Here is a 17,625-nt window from a genome sequence, read left to right on the forward strand (position 1 = left end):
CCTGGTCAGTTTTATTCGTAACAATAATTATTATACTTTTCTCTTTGAAATTCAAGATTTGCAAATTTAAAACGTTTGAGATCGTGTGTGAATATGTGTGTGTGTGTGTGTGTGTAGGAAGGGCAACTGCCCCATGCGCTGCCTTCCCCCTGCGGAAGCCCTTAGGAGGAGTATGGGACAACATTGTATCAGACAATGCCGTATATGGTGACCGTAGCATCACTTCCTGAGGTGGTTACTATTGTTTCATGTAAAGGATATGGGATATTAGGGTTAAAAATCCCTCATACGTAGTGTAAGAGAAGCCTATCTTACAATGGTGTGGCTGTTGTGTGTCTCTTGGACCTCCAGGTGTCAATCAAAATAGTTTCTTTGTTTCCAGTTCAGTTACTCTTAAACGCGCCAGTACTTGTGTTGCCTACTGTGTTTCAAACGCGCTGTTCCGCACGTGTCTGTATTATGTGAAAAAGAAAAGGACAGCAGGATTGTTTTTCAAGTCGTAAGCTATTGGTGCCTTCACCAGTACGACAAGAAATCTGAACCCCGTGAGTTTTGTTTTCTCAGCCAGTGGATGTAACAAGGGTGGCATAGTGCGAGGGCGACCAACCGGAACGCACCGTAGGGGTTCATGTGGCGAGTCTCTTGTCACGGCACAATTCTCGATTTTTCTCGTCAAAATTTGTTGTTGTTGTTTATTCATTAACGGGGATTGGAAATTAGTAGTGTGTATTTTACCTATACCTAATCAATATTGACGAATTGCATGAATACCTTAGGATACTTTTCATTTACGAGGATAGAACATAAAGAAGGTGCTTGTGCGTGTGAGGTGCGTGCATTCATGAGTGTCATTATAAGGAATAATAATAATAATTTTATTTGCTTAACGTACCGCTGACTACTTCTATGGTTTTCGGAGACGCTGGAGTACCGGAATTTAGTCCCGCAGGAGTTCGTTTATGTGCCAGCAGAATCTACCAGCACGAGGCTGACGTATTTGAGCACCTTCAAACACCGTCGGTGTGAACCAGGATCGAACCTGCCAATTTGTTGTCTGAAGGCCAGCGCCTCAACCGTCTGAGACACTCAGCCCAGCGTCTTTATTAGGACACTATACACGTAAATTCAGTTGATATTCAGATTGCAGTGCAAGTACATTACGAAATCTGACATTAAAATACAAAAAAAAAAAAAAAGAACTACAGTATATGATCAAGGCGAATAGTTCACGGCGAATGGTGTGTTCAGATTACAATCTAAATTCCAACCTTTCAGGCTTCTTAAAAAACAGATTCTAACGTCCGCTTCCGTGGTGTAAAGGTTAGTGTGATTAGCTGTCAGCCCCGAAGGCCCGGGTTCGATTCCCTGCTCTGCCACGAAATTTGAAAAGTGGTACGAGGGCAGAAACGGGATCCACTCAGACTCGGGTGGTCAACTGAGTAGAGGTAGGTTCGATTCCTACCTCAGCCATCCTGGAAGTGGTTTTCCGTGGTTTCCCACTTCTCCTCCTGGCAAATGCCGGGATGGTACCTAACTTAAGGCCACGACTGCTTCCTTCCCTTTTCATTGTCTTCTCGTCCCCTCGCAAGGCCCCTGTTCAGCATAGCAGGTGAGGCCGCCTGGGCGAGGTAGTGGTCATCCTCCCCAGTTGTATCCCCGACCCAGAGTCTGAAGCTCCAGGACACTGTCCTTGAGGCGGCAGAGGTGGGCTCCCTCGCTGAGTCCGAGGGAAAACCCGACCCTGGAGGGTAAACAGATGAAGAAAAAAACAGAGTCTAAAGACCTGTTGATTTTACAATTAAGTCTCTGTGAATGTTCGAAAGAGCGAATCCATCGAATCGATTTTAACTTGTTTATTTTCAGGTTATATTTATTTTATTTTTTAAATATTTAAAAATTCCTTTGGGGGGAGGGTTTCTGATCCGCGCCAATTATCTATTGGCTATGCCCCTGGGTTACTCACTGACAACCGTGTTTTTAAAATCTCTGTGGCGAAGCGTGTAACTTTAACAATGATGTACTTATTTCGAAATTTGAAGTAGGGACAGAAGTGCTGAGATTCAGATCTCGATCTCCGAACCATAAATCTTCCCAATCCACCCGGTAGAATGATTTAACCTCTCGCCTACGAGATAGATCTCGGTAATATGTTATTGTAGCGTCTGTGACAGTAAATCTAATATTTTCACTCATCAGTTTCACTCACTCTTTATGCTCTTATAGGACGAAGTCAAAGATGATTCTGTGCAGATCTCATTATTTTCCCCCAATTATCTTTCTCTTGGATAAGATCCTGCCAGTTCTCCTCGAATAATCCTTCACTTACAGTGCTGATGTCGATCTTTCTTCCTGGTGCTTCGTGGCTCTCGAAGAGGGTTTCATGGAAAATTCTTGAATCAAATTTTATTTCATATAATGTATCCTATTGTTAAGTATCCTACTGAATATTAATTGCAAGAAAATATTGTACATTATTTCCAGTTAATATTTCTTATTATAGCTCATTATAGATAATTTCGTGCTCCAGTGAATTCTAGCTACTTTTTGTTGAATGTTTAATAAGAACAACATTTGAAGCTTATTTAAATGAGATATCATTGACCTGATGTAAATAAAAACCGGTACTTAATTACTTTTAGAACATCTCAAGAGATCGAATATTTCAGAAACCTTGATGTCATAGTATCGCACCGGATGTGGTTTCCTGTGAACATGCTTCATATTTTAATTTGGGAAGCTGTATCTATTACAATTCCTTCAGTTTTTGTCCTTCCGTGACTTTTTTTTCATTAGCTTTACAGTCCAGTAACTTCCAGTTAAGTAATTAACATTTCTTCGAAAGAGTATCTCTCTGTATAAAAATAACATAACATCTGCCTGTCTGCCGAAAAGACATGTCTAAACCTCCGAGCATAATTTAATGACAATTTGAATAAATATATGACTATGTTTAATCTCAAAATATTGAACTGGAAATATTTTATTTGTGAAATTATTTTAAAATTTGCGGAATAGTATAAAACAAGATGGTGTATATTTCTTGTTCACTCATGCCTAAACTACTGGACTGATTGGGCTTAAATTAGGCCTGCATAGGCTATGTGTCTTCTGATTTTGTCATACTAAACCAATCGAAGTCCGGACCCTTGGCTGAGTGGTCAGCATGCTGCTTTTCAGCTCTGACGGCCCCGGGTTCTATTCTCGGTTCTGGCCGAAGATTTTAACTTCGTATGTTTAATTACTCTGGTTCAGTACTGAGTGTTTTTGTTCCACCTAATATACTTCATATATTCACGACATAAAATAAAATACAATCATTTTGTCACACCGCACTACCCACTGTACACTATTAACCACCATACAGTAGAAACACGCAGTAGCAAATACAACCCTCCACCTTGGATTGGCGTCAGGAGGGATATCTGGTACTAAAACTAGGCTAATGCCATACTAAGTGGCCGACCTCAATACACTCAGAAGAAGGAGAATAAGAAGAAGAAGAAGAAGAAGAAGAAGAAGAAGAAGAAGAGTTTCAAAATGGCAAATAATAAATATTTAGATATTGTATGAACTTGTTCATGTTTTATCCGTTAGCAACTAAAATAATGGGAAAATGTCACAAAATATTTCCACTTCCTACTGTAAAGAACACATTGTAACTGTCCCCCGGATAGGTAAAATATGCATTTTCCTTATAATCCTAACGATTCTCCAGGAAATTACGTTTTCACATGTTACGCGTTATAGAGCAACTGGAACTTACCAACTTTTCTATTACACTGCCTCTTCTAAGTTCAAGTGTGATCTGTCCCCACTACTGCGACTCATCTCTGCTAGGCTACCGTACTGCTTCAATAATAATAATAATAATGTTATTTGTGTTACGTCCCACTAACTACTATTTTAAGGTCTTCGGAGACGCCGAGGTGCCGGAATTTAGTCCCGCAGGAGTTCTTTTACGTGCCAGTAAATTTACCGACACGGGGCTGTCGTATTTGAGCACCTTCAAATACCGCCGGACTGAGCCAGGATCGAACCTGCCAAGTTGGGGTTAGAAGGCCAGCGCCTTAACCGTCTGAGCCACTCAGCCCGGCACTGCTTCAATTGTAGGCCTACATAACTATGGGCATTATTTTTTTTCACATTAATTTTTTTTCTCGATTTCGCGAAAAGGGAACAATTTTTCGTATTATTTCATGAAATAGGGCTGACCCCATCGCTTTAATTTCGCGTTAATCATTTCCTAAAATTATTCATAAAATGTTTAATTCGTAAGATTTGTGAATTATTTATGTGAAAGATAGATAAATAAAGAGAAATATTGATAATTATTCATTATTCCTTATGTAATCTTGATTAGAACTATAATATAGACCTAATCAAGATGACTGTAACAAATTACGCTTCCACCCTACATGGCCGTAGCTTTCACCCTATATGGCCGAACTATTAAGGGATTTTATAGAACAGTAATACAAGAGATAAGTTACTTCTGTCGCAATGAGAAATCCTTATTTCGTCTCCTGTTTCTCATCACACACATGATATTGTAATACAATTTCAAGATCGATATTTTCCATGAGTGTCGCTGCAATTTCGCGCTTATCGCAAAATAAGTAAATTTCCCTTTAAACTGGCCTTGTCGCTTTAATTCGCTGTAATTTGCGAAGACAAAACCACTCATTTCTTAACCAGAATCATATGATTTGTTAAGATATCCCAAAATCCCTTCAAAATATTTTTTTTGTCGCGTTTATCGCTAATGCCAAAATATCAACCCTCTACTCACGCCTAAACTACTGAACTATTTGAGCTAAAATTTGGTATGCATCTGTCTCAAATATTCAGTTTAAATACATGTCTATTCGGATTTCTTCATAATTAACCTATCAAAGTCCGGATCCTTGGCTGAGTGGTCAGCGTACTGGTTTTCAGCTTAGAGGGTCCCGGGTTCGATTCTCGGCCCTGACCGTGGATTTTAACTTCGTATGGTTAATTCCTGTTTTTGAGTACTGGATTTTTGTGTTCGTCTTAATACTCTTCATATATTCACAAGATAAAATACATTAATTTCATTTTATAACACAGTACTGTACACTACTAACCACTATAGAAACATGCAATAGCAAAAACAACCCTACACATAGGATTGGCGTCAGTAGGGATATTCGGCCGTAAAACTACGCTAATTCCATACTAAGTGACTACCCCAATAAATTGAGAAGAAGAAGAAGACGAAGAAGAAGATGAAGAGTTTCAAAAGACACTAATAATATTTAGGTACACTGACTGACAGAGCAAATGCAACACCAAGAAGGAGTGGTTCGAAAGGGATGAAAGTTGGGGAAAAACAGAGACGGCACGGACGAATAATTGATGTTTATTTCAAACCGATATGCAGGTTACACAATGCGCACGGCATCGACTCAGTAGGATGTAGGACCACCGCGAGCGGCGATGCACGCAGAAACACGTCGAGGTACAGAGTCAATAAGAGTGCGGATGGTGTCCTGAGGGATGGTTCTCCATTCTCTGTCAACCATTTGCCACAGTTGGTCGTCCGTACGAGGCTGGGGCAGAGTTTGCAAACGGCGTCCAATGAGATCCCACACGTGTTCGATTGGTGAGAGATCCGGAGAGTACGCTGGCCACGGAAGCATCTGTACACCTCGTAGAGCCTGTTGGGAGATGCGAGCAGTATGTGGGCGGGCATTATCCTGCTGAAACAGAGCATTGGGCAGCCCCTGAAGGTACGGGAGTGCCACCGGCCGCAGCACATGCTGCACGTAGCGGTGGGCATTCAACGTGCCTTGAATACGCACTAGAGGTGACGTGGAATCATACGAAATAGCGCCCCAAACCATGATGCCGCGTTGTCTAGCGGTAGGGCGCTCCACAGTTACTGGCGGATTTGACCTTTCTCCACGCCGACGCCACACTCGTCTGCGGTGACTATCACTGACAGAACAGAAGCGTGACTCATCGGAGAACACGACGTTCCGCCATTCCCTCATCCAAGTCGCTCTAGCCCGGCACCATGCCAGGCGTGCACGTCTATGCTGTGGAGTCAATGGTAGGCTTCTGAGCGGACGCCGGGAGTGCAGGCCTCCTTCAACCAATCGACGGGAAATTGTTCTGGTCGATATTGGAACAGCCAGGGTGTCTTGCACATGCTGAAGAATGGCGGTTGACGTGGCGTGCGGGCTGCCACCGCTTGGCGGCGGATGCGCCGATCCTCGCGTGCTGACGTCACTCGGGCTGCGCCTGGACCCCTCGCACGTGCCACATGTCCCTGCGCCAACCATCTTCGCCACAGGCGCTGCACCGTGGACACATCCCTATGGGTATCGGCTGCGATTTGACGAAGCGACCAATCTGCCCTTCTCAGCCCGATCACCATACCCCTCGTAAAGTCGTCTGTCTGCTGGAAATGCCTCCGTTGACGGCGGCCTGGCATTCTTAGCTATACACGTGTCCTGTGGCACACGACATCACGTTCTACAACGACTGTCGGCTGAGAAATCACGGTACGAATTGGGCCATTCGCCAACGCCGTGTCCCATTTATCGTTCGCTACGTGCGCAGCACAGCGGCGCATTTCACATCATGAGCATACCTCAGTGACGTCAGTCTACCCTGCAATTGGCATAAAGTTCTGACCACTCCTTCTTGGTGTTGCATTTGCTCTGTCAGTCAGTGTATTTTATGAACTTGCTCGTGTTTTATCACCACAACTACCGAAGCACTGGAAACCAACCAGACTCCGAGGCGGGACACACAAAACGAAGATGCCAATTACAGATGCTATATTCCAAAGCCACAAACAACGTATCGACCACCTGATACGCAATAATATCATATATTCTTGATATTCTTGAAAATACAGCGCCAGGGCCCCAGGCTATCTACAGTTAAGCAACATTGGGCGTGGTAAGTATCCTCATACCGGTCTACCACCTGTTACTGAGCCACTCTCATTTATTAAAGTTTTGACACCTCAGCCATGAACTCACCACGATGCAGAAGCTGCAAAGTTCGGAACCAAATTCCACCTAATAACTGACATTACTTCAACTGATTTCTATTATTATTGAAAAATGAAAACCTACAACCTGTTTTCCAGTCATTGACCGGGTCAGGGATGTAATGAATGAATCATATATAGGCTATTATTACGATGGGGTCGCCACTCCCAAAGTGATATATTAATGAATGATAGATGCTACGAAATGAGAATGGAGAGTGTTGCTGGAATGAAAGATGACAGGGAAAACCGGAGTGCCCGGAGAAAAACCTGCCGCGCCTCCGCTTTGTCCAGCACAAATCTCACATGGAATGACCGGGATTTGAACCACGGTATCCGGCGGTGAGAGGCCGACGCGCTGCCGTCTGAGCCACGGAGGCTCACTCTATTATTATTATCGTTGTCTATCAATCTATTATTCTTGTATCTATTTTCTGAACACTCCAGGTGCGGATCGCTAAAGTGAAACCGGTACTGGAATACAATCAAACTGACTGTTTCATTTGGTTTTTTATCCCTTAACAACTAAAATAATGGGCAAATGTCTTCTTTTCCTTAATCTGTTTACCCTCGAGGGTTGTTTTTCCCTCGGACTCAGCGAGTGATCCTACTTCTACCGCCTCAAGGGCAGTGTCCTGGAGCGTGAGCCTTTGGGTCGCGGGATACAACTGAAGAGGAGTACCAGTACGTCGCCCAGATGGCCCTGCCTGCTGTGCTGAGCAGGGGCCTTGTGGGGGATCGGAAGATTGGAAGGAATAGACAAGGAAGAGGGAAGGAAGTGGCCGTGGCCTTAAGTTAGGTACCATCCCGGCATTTGCCTGGAGGAGAAGTAGGAAACCACGGAAAACGACTTCCATGATAGCTGAGGTGGGAATCGAACCCCCCTCTACTCAGTTGACCTTTCGAGGCTGAGTGAACCCCTTTTCATCCCTCGTAACTCTTTTCAAATTTTGTGACAACCGTGAATCGAACCCGGGCCTCTGGGGGTGGCAGTTAATCATGCTAAACACTACACCACAGAGGCGGACATAGACAAATGTTACAAAATAAATTTCCATTTCATAAAAACCAAACCAAACCAAACCCCATGGCACTACAGCCCTTGAAGGGCCTTGGCCTACCAAGCGACTGCTGCTCAGCTCGAAGGCCTGCAGATTACGAGGTGTCGTGTGGTCAGCACGATGAATCCTCTCGGCCGTTATTCTTGACTTTCTAGACCGGTTTCCATTTCATACTGTAGAGAATATGTGCATTTTCTTTATAATCCTTACGATTCCTCTGGAAATTACGTTTTTTAATGTCAAAGCAGGCGTTCCAGAGCAACTGGAACTTATCTATTACACTGCTGCTTGTTAGTTGAATGTGCTCTGTCACCACTGCTGCGACTCATCTCTGCTTGACCACATTACAGCTTCAACTGTACATAACCAACCATTCAGCGACGAATACAGCTGACAATTATTTTCTTCTTCTCCTTTAACTGGTTACCCTCCAGGGCAGGTTTTTCCCTCGGACTCAGCGAGGAATACCACCTGTAACGCAACAAGGGAAGTGTCCTGGAGCTTCAGACTCAGGGTCGGGGCTACAACTGGGATGACAAGTACCCCGCCCAGGCGGGCCTCACTTGCTATGCTGAACAGGGGCCTTGCGGGGGGATGGGAAGATTGGAAGGGATAGACAAGGAAGAGGGAATGAAGCGGCCTCTTCCTTTCCACCCCTATCCTTTTCCTATCCCATCCCCGCCGTAAAACCTATATGTGAAGGTGCCACGTAAAGCAATCCGTAAAAATAATAAATAAATAAATTAATAAGTACATCATCAGATACGCAATGTACTTCTTCACACACTTACCAGACAGCTTTACGTAGGGTAGAGATGGAAGATCGTACGCGGTGGTGATTGGTGTTGCGAAGTAACTTTCCCACTGGGCAAAAGTACAAATTTTCTTTACTCTATATTCAAATGTCAGCGAAAACAAGTAAATATGGATACATATCAGTGGCGGCGCGTTCTTTATGTTCATTGGTTCAGTGAACCCCCTAGAAATAGATGTCTTAGTAAAATGGTTCATCAAGAGACTCTTCCTTTAATTAATTCTGTATATTCACGCACGTAGCGATCATTTTCACACCAACACTCGGTTGCTATGCTCTCCGGAACCAACGACGAGGTTCAATTTCAGGAACGAGGGCGCGGGACTGTGGGACGTAAGGAGGGTGCGAAGGACGAGGGGTTATGAGGAGCAAGGAGAACATAGCCCAGGAATAGCTGGTAACTGGATCAGCGATAGACACGAGTTACATCGAGCAGTTCCAAAATTAACCGAAGCATTGATTGAGAGAGCGCGGTTGAAATTTGCCGTGTGTGGTAAGTTTTGAAGGAATTTTAATTTCGCGATTTTCTGGTTGTGATGTAATTAACTGCAATGAATCACAATATTTTCGAAACTACGCTTTGTATAGCATCAATAGGCGTGCGTAGCTTAAGTTTGTGTGGTTAATGAAACTTTTAATTAGTAATACATGTTTTATGAAAACAGCAGAATATGTCAAGACATATATCACAGTAGTCTATCTAATACGTTGTTGAAGCAATTATTCCTACGCAAGCAACGTCTTCAAAAAAACAGAGGAAACTGGTTCAGCTTAAAGTAATTGCAATTTACTGTATATTCACTCTCTGTCATTCCTCATTGTTTTAGTAACTTATTCAAGCTGCAGCCGTATGCCTTAAAAAGGAAAGTTGAGTTGCTAGTCAATCAATGCCAATATTTTACATGTATGTAAACATCATGTAACACAATATTTGAACACTTTTATTTTCCAAAGCAGTGAACCCCCAGATGTTTTATCCACGCGCCGCCACTGATACATATACAAGAATTTTAACCATTTCGTAAAATATTGTATCAAGATTGTATGTATGGGTCGTTCCCAAGGAAGGACGGAATACCGTAATGGTAGTAAAATGTATTTTCTTTAATACAGGAATCATTAATAATTTCCAGTGATAGTGAATCAAGGTTCAGCAAAACTGATGCAGCAAGCTCAACGGCATTCTGTAAGAAAGAAGTCAGTTACTGGATGAAACAGTCGTGATATAGGTCTGTTTTTAGACTTAATTTACGGCACGGGAACATAAGCTGGGCGGACTCTACCTTATTCATAATTTGGAGGTAACGGATATGTAGGTAGCTAGAATAAATGCTGGTACAAACAGGTGGACCAGGACGGGTAACGCAGACGTTATAGGGATGGTCTTCTGAGCTCAAATTGGCAGCCTCAATCCTGGCTCAGTCTGGTCGTATTTGAAGATGCTCAAATATGTCAGCCTCATGTCGGTAGATTCACCGGCATGTAAAATAGATCATGAGGGACAACATTCTGGCACCTCGGCGTCTCCTAAAATCGTAAAAGTAGTTAGTGGGACGTAAAATGAAAATATTTTTTTTTACAAACAGGTGGCAGGAATATAGGCCCTACTCAAAGGCTAAATCAGGAATAAACTCGTTGGGTGAAGTTGTAGGTATAAACTTGCTTCGGTGGTTGGGCGTTTGCTGTATGGAAGAGGACGGTAGGTTACATAGGAAAGTAATGGACTTGACCGTGGAGGGTAATAAAAGTAGAGGGAGACCAAGGCGACGATGGTTAAGCTCAAATGACTTAATTATAAGAGGTATGATGTTATGGACATAGGCTATACAGAGTGTTCCAGGAGGAGTGGTGAATATTCAAGGATAATAAAGGAACGATCATTTGAAACAGAAACTTCATATGGACGTATGTTATGCCCTATGCCGAATGGTTTCCAAGATAGAACACATGTATTTTACAATTATTTTGAGGCTAGTGGCGAGCACGTATGTCTTACCCACCCAAACTCTTTGATGATTTATTCTAGCCCATCCTACCTCGTTACCTTCAGCTTCTTTGCTCGGGATGTCTTTCTGCCATTAGCACGCGAGAGGTCGCGCCCGTTTTAAAACGCGAGAACTCAATATTGCTCACGCTTAATATTTTAATGAGCTGCTATTTTCCTTTTGCAGTGAATGCTCTGATAAAAATATAAATATGTACCCTGTTTAACTGCCTTTCAACTAGGTAGTACTAACATAATTACCCAGGTAAAGTATTATCTCAATATATTGCAAAATCTGGTAAAATTAAGTGATTTTTAAAGAGCGCGAGTGGTCGCGGGTGAGCAAATTGCCTCAGCGTTTGCATTTGTACATTTCAATGAATGATTTGGTCACAATTCAAGATAAAACTACAGCAGCACGCTTCACTGAAATCCACCATAATCCTCATGAACTTTACTTTAGAAACTTTCTTGGAAATGCAGCCATGTAAGAATGTACTACGCGAGGGGTCGCACGAAGGCATTTTGCCGCGGCAGATGTGACAGTGAAAGGAAACTTGAACTACTTCGGAGCGCAGCGGGCAATACACTGACGATATTCAACGCCAGGCGGGAGAGAGGGAGGAGAGGGATGAAACGAATGCCCTAAGCCATACAGCAACGGAATTATTAACAAATATTTAAAAAGTGGGGCAGTCTACCGCGGGCGCGACCTCTCGCGTGTTAAACCAACCCGTTGAACGCGCAGTTGTCCGTGGTGTATTGTGAGTGAAGTAATGCGAGGGATTGAGAGTGTATCGCATCACATAACGGTGCTTGCACACGCGTTGGCTAAAATGCTGCACATTTACACAAATGAAGAATATGCAGATACGATTTATGTTTACGACTTCTGCGATGGCACTGCTCCTGTTGTATCGAGGAATACCGTGGCGCTTTGCGGCACGTTGAATTCCTGATCGTAGAGTGTTTACCAGAGTTTTCAGCACATTGCGTGAAACAGGTATGCCTCCAAGTTCCCATTTTCTTCTGAACGCGTAGTTCAGCAACCACCGAACTCGATAGCTGCAGTCGCTTAAGTGCGGCCAGTATCCAGTATTCGCGAGATACTGGGTTCGAACCCCACTGTCGGCAGCTCTGAAGATGCTTTTCCGTGGTTTGCGACTTTCACACCAGGAAAATGTCGGGGCTGTACCTTAATTAAGGCCACGGCCAATTCCTTCCCAGTCCTAGCCCTTCCCTGCCCCATCGTCGCCATAAAACCTATCTGTGTCGGTGCGACGTAAAGCCAAGGGCAAAAAGAGAAGTTCAGCAACTTGTGCAGAAACAGCAACACATTACTGAAATGGTGCAGCGTAGTCCTACTACCAGTACACGGCGACTTTCTGAGCCTATCAACGTCCCATGAACACGTGTAGGGTAAACATTACATGCGTGAACTTGTATCCATATCAAAACGTCAAATAGGTTGACTGGGTGAGACACATACATGCGCGCCACTAGCACAAAAAAAAAAACAAACATTAAATTCCCATCTAGGAAACCATCTGGAATAGAGCATATGTTAATATGAAGTGTTTTGCTTCATATGATCGTTACTGTCATATCCTTGAATATTGACCATTCTTTCTGGGACATCCTGTATGAGAACAAGCGTTAAGGAGCGAAACTTTACGGCATTCGTGTTCGATTGTATGAAGAAAAAAAGGAAAGTTCACATTCATTGCGGTTATTAAGGGAGACTGACGCACTTAGTGTTAAATATCTGGGTATTGAATGTAAAACAATCAGGTAAAGAAGACTTTTGCTTTTTTTTTCTAGCTGCCCTACATCGCACCGACACAGATAGGTCTTATGGCGACGATGGGATAGGAAAGGGCTAGGAGTTGGAAGGAAGTGGCCGTGGCCTTAATTAAGGTACAGCCCCGGCATTTGCCTGGCGTGAAAATGGGAAACCACGAAAAAACCATCTTCAGGGCTGCGGACAGTGGGATTCGAACCCACTATCTCCCGGAAGCAAACTCACTGCCGCGTGCCTCTAAGTCGCCCGATATGTAACGAAGGAAAGCATTTCGTGCAGTTATGAAATTATTTAATGACGAGTGAATTGCACCGGAAAGAAATGTGATATTTTTCTGTATTTTAAACAATATGTGCCGAACAAGGCAACAGAGCTACTTAGAAATGCAGAATACTGGAGGTAATAATTTAATTCACAGAGACTTGCAGACTGAACGCTGAATGACATAAACGTCCATAATGAAGCTGTATATTTGTATGAGACACAAGGTAAAGTATTAACGGAGATCTTGGATGAAACACATCACGTCCAGCACAATATTTCAGCAACTACTTACCAGGCTGCCTCATCTATGATATTTATTCATAAGAGATAATGCTTCTGGAATAACATGCATTACTAAGATTCCTTTCTGTAAAGTACAAATATGTTTCCACAGCTCATTGCGATAACCGTTACGATATTAGAACACATTTGCATTAGTCATCAGTCCCGAGTGTGGTAGAGCCGTTATTTAGAACAGAAGTTTACAGAGCTGTCACTAAATCAACAGGAGTGTCCAAGTTCACAACTCAGGACCAGTGGAATAATTCTGTGTATTAAAACGGGTTAGAGTCCGTCCTAGATCTGCTGTTGCTATCCTTGTGTCATGTTAGAGAAAGGGTGCATTTTAGTCAACAGCTCCATGTACTTATGTGTATAATTCTTAAACTGTTGCTAACTCGTATTTTTTCTTCACTAAAACCACGTTAAAAATGCGTCAAAATCGAAACACAAATATCAGTACTTGTATTTTATTTATTTCTTGACTTTATTCATCCATCTGGGGTCGACACTAGAGAGATGAAAAACAGATTATATAACCGGTGTACGATCGCCAATACCACACGGCCAAAAATATTCGAACTTCGCGCGGTTACTCCCGGGCGTCTTGTGACTTACGTAGAATATCAAAACTACTAGGAAGTCTATGTTTCACTTATGCATATGTTATAAGGAATGAGCACTGAAATACACTGCTAAACATCCATTTTGTCGTAATTCATACCTGAACGTGAAAATTTGCTCGTAACTGCCGCGAACATTCTTTAATCGGTAAAATATGCAGTCTGCATGACACAAACGTTGTGCACGTTGCCTGCAGCGCACTGTCTTCCATAGTTCTGTGTGATTTGAGCGTGTTCAACCGGTTAGTGCAGTCTCTTTAGTAGGTGCTATTGTGTATTAAGCTAAGTTTTCCGGCCTGATATCCTTCGTGACTCCAACTCAATGTGGAGAGATGCGTTCACTATAACGTGTTCCTGTGGTGGTGCTCATGCGTTGTATGCAAATAAAGATGTGCATTTAGATGAGCAAAACTACCCTGTTTCCGAGGCAGATGAATTAACTGTTTTGAGTTAACTTTCTTGGCCCGGTCGGGAATCTAAGCCAGCGCCTTCTAAACCGAATGACAGTACGCTGACCATTAAACCAAGGAAATGAACGTACCGGCATTTTCATTCAACAAGTTGAAGAGATTAAGCATTTTTTCTCACCAAAATTGATTTAAACAGTAATTCTTCCTTACCATCATCTTAATCGGCTTCCAGTTCTGTGGTTGAGGTGTTGGGTTTCTTTGTCTTCTGGTAAAATGTCACTGTGCCGGTTTTCCTGAGGGTGATTTCTGGTAGAGAGAACATTTTCTTTTTATCCGCCTTAGACCAGCACACACAGTCATAAATGAAATTCACAATTTCGTTTTTATTATTTATCTGAGGCGCATTTTCACAGCAGTTAGCAAAATGAAACCATTAGACCCTAGCAGACGCAACAGCGTCATGACTAATTCTGAGAGATCTTTTCCTTTTCTACATCACCACGACACAGACAGACTATGGGATAGGACAGAGATATAATTAGGAAGGAAGGTACCGTGGCCTTATTAAGATACAGACCCAGTATTTGCCTGGTGTGAACATGAGAAAGCACGGAAATCCATATTCAGTGCTGAAGAAAGTGGGAATCGAACCTACCATTTTCTGAATGTAAGCTAATAGTGTACCCGACTCACTTGGTCTGAGAGACCTTGGAATTGGTTTTGAAAAATAGCCTCTTAATATGATGCCACCCCGTTTTCAAATTTTCACCTTGATCTTTTACATTTTCCACTCATTGGTTGTTAATTTTAACCACTAAAAAAATCATTTTTCGTTATTATAGTTTCAGTTATTCCCATCTCTCTCAATAATAATAGCGTACTTCTATTCAATTGTAGCACGGTGAAACATTAAAATACATTAATATTCCGTCAAAATATGCTATCAATTAAGCTAAAGATCCCTTATCCGTTAAAGCCATATATTTTACGAAAATTTCGCTAAATTGGCAACAGTGCTATAGATCTAAGATAGGGGCGTGATAGATGATTCATATCTTCACTGAATTTTCAATGAAGTGGACACAGTTCGAATCACATCCAAAAATGTCGGACACTTGGGATAGAAAGGTCACGTCCAAGTCATTCGTACTCCACGTATCTGCGGGATTGATCGTGTTATCAACAGTCACTCTGAAATAAAAGCCAGCTTTCTTGTTGATCAGCAGGGGCTAAGTGCTCATGGAGATTGATTTTATCATTTATGTTTTTAAATTTTGTTTTTAGTGGAGATTGCTGGAGGTTGTTTTATACTCTTGGCGAAGATTTATGAAAATTATGGATATTTTTTCCTAGTAGTTTAAGGTCACACTAACACATTGACGCAAGGATGGGAAAGGGCGAACGTGGCCTTATTTTAAGGTACAGTCCCAGCATTTGCCTGGTTTGAAAATCGAAAACCATCTTCAGGGATGCCGACGATGGGATTCGAACCCACCATCTCCCGAATGCAAGCTCACGGCCACGCGACCCGAACCACTCGGCCAACTTGCTCGGTAATATTTTTCTATTCTTTGTACTAAGATTGAATCTTATTCAGTAAGTTACTTATCTACATTGTCTAACATTGCCATTGTTACGCATATGTGGAGTCCCATGTGCTTAAATGAAAACTGTATTATATCGGACTCTATTATAAAACATTTCTGTGATTATTCGCTTGTAAATTCTCCATCACATGTGATTCGTATTACCTTGTCATTAATAGTAGCCTTTTAATACAGGAGGTTGGTTTCTTGTTTTGAAAGTATAAACCTGTATATGTATCGATTTGATGTACTTGTCTATTAACACGAAGGAAGTAACTGAACTACGGCCGATTCAGATAAGGCACAATGTTCGCTTGTGGTAGATTGTTTAGGAGATTAATTAGTTCATCCTGGAGCATCATTGAAGTTCCCAATAAATAATGATTCCTAACTAAACTTCACCTACCTACGATCGTTATTATGCCGGGCTGAGTGGCTCAGACGGTTGAGGCGCTGGCCTTCTGACCCCAACTTGGCAGGTTCGATCCTGGCTCAGTCCGGTGGTATTTGAAGGTGCTCAAATACGTCAGCCTCGTGTCGGTAGATTTACTGGCACGTAAAAGAACTCCTGCGGGACAAAATTCCGGCACCTCGGCGTCTCCGAAAACCGTAAAAGAGTAGTTAGTGGGACGTAAAACGAATAACATTATTATTATTACGATCGTTATGATGTTTTTTCTCTTTTGGATTAAGAGAAATGATATTTTGGGTGTAATGGATGATTGAAACCTCAATTCTCATTTCACAATTCTGAATCAAAGCCACACAAAAACGACCAGACCACAAATATGAATTAAATCCGACAGAGACCTCATGCTGTTATAAGACCTAGATGAATAATGCTAATGTTCTATTAATATTATAATCACTGGCCATTCCACAGATTTCACTGTTTGCTTACCCGCTGTGCATATTTCACGAACAACAAGAAGGTTGGAGATTCATACATCGAGGGAGAGCTTCAACTAATTAGAAGAGGAACCAGAATAATTACAATTTCTAAACGGAAGGGACATTTTGAAGCTTTTCTTACAGAGGGCAGAGAAGAATATCGAGAATAACGAATGGATCAGCAAATTATAGCTTGGGTGCCTCTTACACGAAGGACCCGGGTTCGATTTCCTGTCAGATCAGGGATTTTTATCTTGATCTGAAGGCTGGTTGTAGGTCCACTCAGCCTACATGATCACTAGGGCCTAAATATTTAGGTTTTAACCTATTCTTTTCCTCAGTATTTAATTAAAATATTCATGATACATATTAATTTCACAATTCCTGAAGAAGAATATGTGAATTTCATTGATACCTAAAATACCTAAATGAGGGGTACACCTGAAATACCCTAAATAGCTCTTTTGCCTTTTTCAAATGAACAACATTTTCCCATTGAAACTTACCGTAACATTATTTCCACCACTACTCCAGTCATCCACAGGCAGAAAGCGTGGGGAATTGCTGCTACAATACTTTTCTAACTTTAATTGTATATCTAAACAGTGCTTAAATTGAAAAGTGGATTGCTGCAGATCGAAACTATACTACGGATTCATCAGGAATGCTGCGAGCAAGTATGATTCTCGTAACTGACCTAAACACTACACTGCAATAACTTAGCACGCTCACTGAAGTAGTCTATACTTAGGATTTCTTTTTTTCTTCTTTTCTAAATTTCAGGTTAAATGTGAGCAGAAATTCCATCTTGAGTAGCAAGTCTGTAGTTACCCAGTTGCTAGTCTACCTAGGAGAAATAAATTCAGCATCTACAGTCAAATACTTACT

The sequence above is a fragment of the Anabrus simplex genome, chromosome 1, assembly GCF_040414725.1.
Source record: "Anabrus simplex isolate iqAnaSimp1 chromosome 1, ASM4041472v1, whole genome shotgun sequence".
Lineage (NCBI taxonomy): Eukaryota > Metazoa > Arthropoda > Insecta > Orthoptera > Tettigoniidae > Anabrus > Anabrus simplex.